Source organism: Octopus sinensis, linkage group LG19 (assembly GCF_006345805.1).
Source record: "Octopus sinensis linkage group LG19, ASM634580v1, whole genome shotgun sequence".
Lineage (NCBI taxonomy): Eukaryota > Metazoa > Mollusca > Cephalopoda > Octopoda > Octopodidae > Octopus > Octopus sinensis.
The window spans coordinates 17016380-17025657 of NC_043015.1; the positions used below are offsets into that span (position 1 = coordinate 17016380).

Here is a 9278-nt window from a genome sequence, read left to right on the forward strand (position 1 = left end):
ATGCTTCTTAGGTCCAACTTTTCTCTCAAGGTACTTACACTCTGTCGAGTATGAACACTGACATTACACATCCATCGGAGCAAACTGGCTTCATTTCTTGCGAGCTTACGCATATCCTCAGCAGTCACAGCCCATGTTTCACTACCATGTAGCATGGCTGTTCGTACACATGCATCATACAGTCTGCCTTTTACTCTGAGCGAGAGGCCTTTTGTCACCAGCAGGGGTAAGAGCTCTCTGAACTTTGCCCAGGTTATTCTTACTCTAGCAGTTACACTTTCAGCACACCCACCCCCTGACTTGGTCACCTAGGTAGCGGAAGTTATCAACTACTTCTAGTTTTTCTCCCTGGAACATGGTAGAAGTTGGTCTCTGCACATTTTCAGTGTTTATTGCTCCTGAGCATCTGCCACAAACAAAAACTATTTTCCTAGTTAGCCTTCCTTTGACATTGCTGCACCTCTTATGTGTCCATAGCTTACACTTGGTGCATCTTATAGAGTTTCTACCTACAACTTTTCTACAGATCGAGCAGGACCATCTACCTGAAGGCGTTTGTGATTGGTCTACCTTCCTACTTATTAGGACTTTGGTTTTGGCTAGATTGATTCTAAGGCCCTTCAATTCTAATCCTTGCTTCCACACCTGAAACTTCTCCTCCAGTTCTGATAGTGACTCAGCAATTAGAGCAAGGTCATCAGCATAGAGGAGCTCCCAGGGGCATCCTGGCAAAAAAGCAGCCTACCTCACACACATATATTAACCTGACTTTTGCAGAAAATTCAAACTGATGAATCCATAATTTCAGCAGAAATTCCAAACTCCACAAAAGACAAAGAACTTTATGAAATTGTAAAATCGGACATGGATCATGGCCCATTTGGTGATCTCAACCCAACTGCACTTTGCATGAAAGACAAGAAGTGTATGAAACATTATCCTAAAAATTTCATAAAAGAAATGCAAATGAGTAATGATGGATATCCATCATACAGAAGAAGGGCACCACAAGATGGAGGTTTTGAAACAAAATTGGTCACCATACAATTGGTAATCAATGGATAGTGTCTTACTACCCACTTTTGTCTAAGACATTCAATGCTCACATAAATGTAGAATATGGTAATTTTATAAAGTCGATTGAGTACATTTGTAAATATGTTACTATTGGTTCTGATGCTGCAATGTTCACCTTTCAATAAGACATTTCAAGAGAAAGTGACACACTTGCAAATGGGGTGGAATATTTGTAGCAATGAGGCTTTTGGGGGGGATATTTGGCTTCCCTATTCATGAACGATATCCTCCTGAGAAAGAACTCTGTTCATTTAGAGAATGGGCAAAGAATATATTTCACTACAAAAACTGCTATTCAACAATCCCTATCTCCAAGAGAAACTACATTAACAGCATTTTTCAAACTTTGCCAGAAAGACTCTTTCACTAAAACCCTGTTGTACTATCAATTACCGTCATATTATACATAGAACAAAAAACAATGGAATCGCAGAAAAAGAGGCACTAAGGTTGATGGTTATCTTGATATCTGATTTGACAATGTTCTGGGAAGAGTTTATACTGTGCATCCAACTCAGCAGGAATATTGTTATATACAGTTGCTTCTCCATGAAATTCGTGGTCCCACATCTTTTATTGACCTTCGAACTGTGATGGTTATATTTGTGCTTCTAATAGAGAAATAGCTTTTAAGTTAAGTTTGTTACAGGGTGATAGTCATTGGATGGTAGGTATGTCAGAGGTTTCCGTGTCTTGCACAGGAGGCAATTTAAGAACATTGTTTGCCATTCTCCTTAAATACTGTGATTTAGGGGATCCAGCATCAATATGGCTAAGATACAGAAATTATCTTGCGGAAGATTACAAAATCCAAAATTCAATTACAATGTCCTGTCACAAAAATAGAATACAGTGATGAAATCTACAATACTGCTTTAATTGCCACTGAAGACAAAGTTGTTTCTATGAAAGAGAATGAATTATATGAATATAGACTTCTTTATACCAATAGTTCTGCACTTGATAGTTTAACAACATATCTATTAAATGAAACTTCCTACAACATTGAAGACCTCTCAAGATATGTCAGTGAAAATGAACCTAAATAGCTGCCTGAACAAAAAGTATTCTACAATACTATACACGAAAGGGTTTTTGATCAAATGGCAGGGCTTTTTTCTCTTGATGCATCTGCAGGAACTGGCAAAACATTTGTCACTAAGCTTTTACTTACCACAGTGTGACAAGAGAAAAAAATAGCTTTGCCTGTTGCTTCTTCAGGTATTATTGCTACTTTACTTCCAGGAGGAAGAACAGCTCACTCTTTCAAGTTGCCCTCGAATATAGCTAGCATTGAGACACCAGTTTGTAATATTAACAAAACATCTGGGATTGGACAAATACTAAAGAAGTGTCATCTCATTATTTGGGATGAATGTATGATGGTCAAAAACGTCTTTGGAAGCTCTGAATCGAAGCTAGCAAGATTTAAGAAATCTAAATTATTGTATTCTCAGGAGACTTTCGTCAGGCTTTGCCTGTAATTCCAAAAGGCACTTAAGGCAGATGAGTTAACAGTGTGCTTGAAGTCCTCCTATTTGTGGAGACATGTAATAGAGAGCTATTCTTTCAGGCAATGATTTGTCTGAAGAATTTGCTCAAACTTGGAGAAGGTAAGGTACCCCTAGATGAAAATCAGTGTTTAGATATAACTCTAATTAGTATATCAGTTTCATCTCTCAATGAACTAATAGCAAGTGTTTTTCCAAATTTTCAAGACCACCAACAAAACCATAAGTACTTACGTGAAAGGGCAAAACTTGCACCAAAAAATATCAACTGTCAACACCATAAACAATAATTTATTGGACTGCATTTCAGGAAATACACAGACTTACAAATCTATAGATTCAGTTCCAGATCCTGTAGAGACTGTCAATTATCCTGTTGAATTCTTAAATTCTTTAGAACCTTTTGGGTTTCCACCACATCGACTTCTCTTAAAGGTTGGAGCCATCATCATGCTACTATGGAACCTTGATCAGCCTTGGTTATGTAATGACACTAGACTGGTAGTTAAACAATTAATACCTCATATTATTCAGGCTACTGTTTTGACTGGGTGTTTTACAGGAGAAGAGGAACTTATACCAAGAATACTTTTGATTCCATTTGACACAGAAATACATTTTGTATTCAAGAGGCTACAATTTCCAGTGAAACTCAGCTTTGCTATGTCTATAAATAAATCCCAGGGACAAACATTACCTGTTGTTGGGCTACAACTCAAAGAACATTGTTTTTCTCATGGGCAACTGTATGTAGCATGTACAAGAGTTGGAAGTCCACACAATCTTTTTACATATGCTCCATCTGGAAAAACATGGAACATTGTTTATAAGGAAGTTCTAGATTTACAATAAATAGTAAATAAGATGAACAAATAACACAATTAAGAGGTGAAAGGACATGGGCTGAAAATAGGAGTCTTAAAAATGAAATGTAAAAATGTATTTAGCATGGCAAAACAGTGTTGTATGGTGGTTGGCTCCAGAGTAACACCAGGTAACCCTTATGTGTGTGTGTGTGTGTGTGTGTGTGTGTAAAAGATGGAAGTGGAAACAACACAGAAGTAAATTTAGGATTCTTTTTAATTAAAAAAAAATAAAATGGTTTTTTATAAAATATTACTGGTTTTGGTGATGTTCATATCAAATATTAACATATAAAATTCAGGAATCAAGAATTAAAATTAGAACTCTTAAGTTAAAACAGTTTTTACTCATGTTCTATTGTTAACAACATATTTATTAAATGAAACTTCATATGACATTGAAGACCTCTCCAGATATGTTAGTGAAAAGTGAACCTAATTTGTTGCCCGAACAAAAAGTATTCTACAATAATATACTTGAAAGAGATTTTGATCATATTCAAAAGTTTCCTTTTAGATACAATTTGTTTGTACAGAGTTTGGCATAAATTTCAAGGGGTTAGAACTGAATAGGTTTCTTTTCTATTATGTTCAGAGAATGGTCAGCTGTGGAGTGTGTGATTGTCAAACTAATTTATATGTATATTTATATAAGGTAGATGTTAGACATAAATCACTTATGAAGAACTAAAATTAAATATACATGCTCTACTTTTACATATTGAATCCTATTTCTCTTGTGTGTACCACCAAACTTCTCTTTGTGTGTATATAATTTTATGGTGACCAGGGTAAAAATGTGGTGAATCAACTCTTGCATGACTTTGAAATTGTGTATATGTCTGTAGACTCTAATTTAAATCCAATAGAAACTAAACTATATCAGCAAGTTTCTTAACTGCCTGGAACTACCTGGTGTGTCACATCACAGATTCACAATGAAGAGCAGATCCTGTTATTCTTTGCAGGAAATTAGATGCTCCATGTTCATAGAATGGTACAAGTTTGGAACATTTGGTTTTCTAATACAAATGTTTAGTGAAGTTTCATATAAATACACTGCATAACTTTTACAAGTTTTATACTTCTCCACTTTCTATGTTTTAAATACCAGGCATTACAATTCCACAAATAAAAAGTTTTTCAAAATTGCAATTGCTCATCACTTTTTTGTCCTACTTAATTTTCAAGTTATGTATGGTAACTATCTTAATGTTCCAGATTTTTTTAGAAGTACATGTTTCAAATATAAGAGATCATGATTCCATGCAAAAATTAGGGCTAGCATTGGGGTTTGGGTTTAGGATTTAATATTAGGGTTAGTATTGTAGTTTAGATTTTAGGGATAAAATTAGGATTAGGATCTTGAGTTAAGTTTTAAGGTAAGAGCTGAGGGTTAGTATTTAATGTTAGGGCTTTGTGTTAGCACTTAGGATTACAATTTTGAGTTAGGGTAAGGGTTAGTTTAAGCAGAAATTGAAAAGGGATTCAAAAGATTTGAATTTGTGTACAAATTTTTTACAGAATTGAACTTACATATGTTTGGAATATGGATATCAAACTAAAAATAAAAAGGCATAGAAAATGGTCTTAGTCCAACATGTCATTGTTTTTTTTTGAAAATATTTACTCTAAGATAAAGACCTTTACGATGTTACTGTTAATTCTCTGAGTTATTAACTTGGACAATGCCAGGTATTTCAGCTAGTATATATATAAAAAAGACATTATAATTTCCCACTGATGTAAAATACAATTAAGTAAAAAGAAATACTCAACACTGTTAGGTAGAGTGGAATAATATTTATTCAAAGTCAAATTGCTGTGGGGTTAGGGTTCTTGTTCCTAATCCTGTTTAAGTTACACTGGAAGCAAATACTGATTCCACATATGGACATAAAACAATGAGCAAAAAAGTATAAAATTTATAAAAACTTTTTATAAAACCAATTCTGCAGATAAGGTGAGTGTTTTTATAGACAAGATTCTATGAAAAACAACAAGGCCCTTGTTGTTTATGTATGAAGGCACAAGTGACTAGAGAGAAATTTTTTAAATTTGCAATATTTGGGTTTTTTATCTTTAGATGTGGTTTATGATTGTGGATATGAATAGTACATGTATTCTTTATTGTCTGCATCTTTAACCCTTTAACATTTAATCTGGCCATATCCAGCCCAAATATTCTATTTGTTTTACATTAAAACTGACCAGATCCAATGTCTCAAACCTACACTACAATGTCATTCTAAAAATATACAAACACACTACTGAAATCTTGAAGTTACAATTAGATAAATTCAAAACAATGTGAATAAATAAGCATTACATTTGACAAAAATCTAATTGCCAAAGAGTTAACTAAATGGTTATTGACACTCGATATGTTGGAGGTAGAGTTTTATTTGGATATTGTGTTTTGCAATAGTTTGAAGTCTATCATGCCAAGTATAGCTCAATAAGGTCAGATTCTAGCTTATCTTGTACATGTTCATATATATGTGGTATAGTGCATATACATACATGTTCATGCACATATGCACATCTAAATATGGTGATACATAAAACAAAAAATTCACTCTCCTACATATATACACATTCATGCACATATATACATACATGTGTGTGTTTACACACACACACACAGTGGACCTTCATTAAATCAAACTTAGTTAAGCCAGATAGAAGATAAACTGGACAAAATCGGAGTTAAGAAAATGATTGTCAGTTTTGACTTGTGCCAGCAGCTTTGAGTCTGTGTTGTGAGGGTGAATATTGTAGTTGTGCTATTTGAGTTCCTAACACCAGCCAAAGATGATAAACTCATCAAAAATGTTGCGATTAGTCAATAATAAAATCACAGATTATAATGGAAAACTACCTTTTCTGTTCCACTATATTTAAAATAGTGTTCTGAGCTGGCCCTAAAAGACCTCACAGTTCACTGTATCATAATATGGTGTTGGAGGAATGGTACAATAAAATAGGAGTCTAAGAAAAATAAGGACTGAAAGCAAACAACATTTCACCAGTACTTAAATTATCATCTACCATTTACTCCTTTGAGAAGTAACTTTTCTTTGTAATTCCCAAATATTTAAATTTATTCACTCTTCCTCTCCCTGTTTATATTCTGCCTGTTACATATATATAACAAACTCTTTCTTTTTCACCCCCTTTAATAAACAAAATGTTTTCATGGTGAGAAATTGTATGCATAAAATTTATTTGAAATTTATTAACTGAAACATTTTCTTTATAATAATAATTATGTTCTTGTAGTATAATATGAGCTGACTGTATCTTCTTTAGAAAAATATTCATTCATAAGAATGTCAGATCAAACTGGTCAAAAGTCTGTATGTGTTTTTTTTTTTAGTATCCTCTGCTAGTCTAGAAGATTCAGCAGTGACGCAATGCACACTGGGAAAAAAACCACCATATGTAACAGAGCTTAATATAGGTTAACCTGAAATTTTCATTAATAATTCAAGGATTAGACATTTTCATCCTTGTATCTTATACCATTGCTTCAAGGAAGAGCTTATATCACTTTCTGTTGACAAGTCAATATGTGATCCTGTAAACAAAAAACTAGAACTTAGAAGTTACAGGGTGGTGATTGAGTAGCATTTGCAAAGAGATTATGAAAAGTATGGTATTAGAGAGCAGTTTTGGATGAACACAAACTCACTTAAAGACTTGGAATATAATGTTGATGCAAATGCCAAATCATCTTTTTTGTTGCAAAGAAACGAGGCAGTGATGAAGTGGTTTATCTCTAATAATTGTGTAACATCTGCAGTTCGGAAATTCAAAATACTGCTGCCAAGCTAGCTAAGCAGAAGGACATCAAGAATCTTGGTGCTTGTAAAGGGTGGTTATGGCAATTTCTAAATTGCCAGAAAATAGGCAATAAAATTACCCATGATGAAGGAGGTAGTATGTGAACTGAAGAAATTAACCTATTGGGAAGAGGTTAAATGACAGGTACATATAAAAGACTTTTAATTTCCTAAATCTATAACAGGGATGGAGTTAGATTTCATTGATGGTCACTACCTTGGAATACCCAAGCTATTAAGAACGAAGCACTCTATAACTGGTTATAAATTAAGTAAAGAATATTTGCCAGTTGCATGAATGCAGAGCGTGTGTACTTTTTAAAGTAAGTAGTGGTGGGAAGGTCTGTACATCCATGAGTTTTCAAAGACAATGCACCAGCTACCAATGCATGATTTCCATTTTAAGAAACAATTAGGTTAATGTTCAGATTCTCAACAACTGGTTTTTCATTCCTAGAGTACATAAATTTGAGGAAAATGTCCTCAAACAACTTTCTACTGATGAGGTAAAGGTACAGTTAATTTGGGACAAAGCATAAGTTCTTCCAGATGGTCACCAATTTGTCAGTAATGATGGAAAAAATAAGGTTCATGTTCTTGTCATCCCATGTTACTCACAATCCAGCCAATGGATCAAGATATAATTGTTGTCTGCAAACACTTATATTCATGAAAATATTTGGATGAAATTCTTGGGGTGCTAGAAGAGGACAATATGAAGGAAAGTATACAAGGCACTGAAGATAACCTCTCACATCAATGTTTGGAACAACATCTGAATGATGTTGAGGTATAAAATGATTCTGAGGGATCTGATGCAAGTGATTTTCATCATAAACTTTTGAGGGAAAGCAAATCAAACAGATTTCTGTCCAGAACTTGTGTTGAAAACACAGAAGATCCTGGATATTAGGAAAAGAGAAATAGTAGGGAACATTCTTGTAAGTAACAGTAGAGATAGTGAGGATAAGAAAAACAACAAACTATTGCTCAAGGAACTCAAACTCTGTTATATGCATATCTCTTGATAATGTCCTTTTGCATATTCTTAGAGGCTTAAGGAAACTTGTTATCTGGAAACAGCATCAGCAAAGCCAGACTCTTCTTCAAGCCAATTTCTTCCCACTCTGCTGCAGTTGTTATATCTGCTGATAATATTAATGACTTGCCTACTGTTGATTTAGTCTTCTTTCATTTATCTCAGACTTCTCCAAGTCAAAAACAAGGACTAATTGAGTATATAACTCCACTAACTCATAATGATAAGTTATCACCTCTAAATCTACCTGATATGGTTGGGGCATAGCAACTGACAAGCATAACACGAGTGTTATGATTAGTTCCAATGTTAGTGTCATGATGCAATCAGAAATACCTTTGGATAGAGAAAGAAGGGATCTAGCTATTTCTGTTTTGATGGCAAAACCAACACCAGAGTGGCATGGTTTGTCTTCATTCTTCCACACCAGAAAAATAGGTACCCACCTTTACTTTCTTCTAACTGTGATGATCCTGCAAGATGAGTTTCGCTTAGTGCAGCTATGTCAATGTTGTATTTCTTTAACTCAAGACAACCAGTGCTGTTTTTCATTCTGGTGCTGAGTGACTGTCTTGAGAGTGCGCACATTCCAAAAACCAAGGTTAATATTCTTAGATTTCTTCATGTTTCAACTGCGTTACTGAATAATAAGACATCTGCAGTGGGCTGCCAAGTTTAAGGTGAGTAAGCAATGTTTGGGTTCCTTTTCTCGCCCCTCTCCTGGATATTAGGAAAAGAGAAATAGTAGGGAACATTCTTGTAAGTAACAGTAGAGATAGTGAGGATAAGAAAAACAACAAACTATTGCTCAAGGAACTCAAACTCTGTTATATGCATATCTCTTGATAATGTCCTTTTGCATATTCTTAGAGGCTTAAGGAAACTTGTTATCTGGAAACAGCATCAGCAAAGCCAGACTCTTCTTCAAGCCAATTTCTTCCCA

At 34.4% G+C, this 9278-nt stretch overlaps 1 long non-coding RNA gene across 1 annotated transcript; it reads right to left on the bottom strand.

Annotated features, from left to right (window-relative positions):
• Positions 1-842: 842 nt before the first annotated feature.
• LOC115222235 lies at positions 843-9049 on the bottom strand. The gene is made up of 4 exons (XR_003882686.2): positions 8782-9049; positions 4988-5012; positions 3205-3390; positions 843-1068 (listed from the first exon to the last, which is right to left on the bottom strand). It is a non-coding gene; the product is annotated as an uncharacterized LOC115222235 (long non-coding RNA).
• Between the last annotated feature and the right edge of the window lie 229 nt (positions 9050-9278).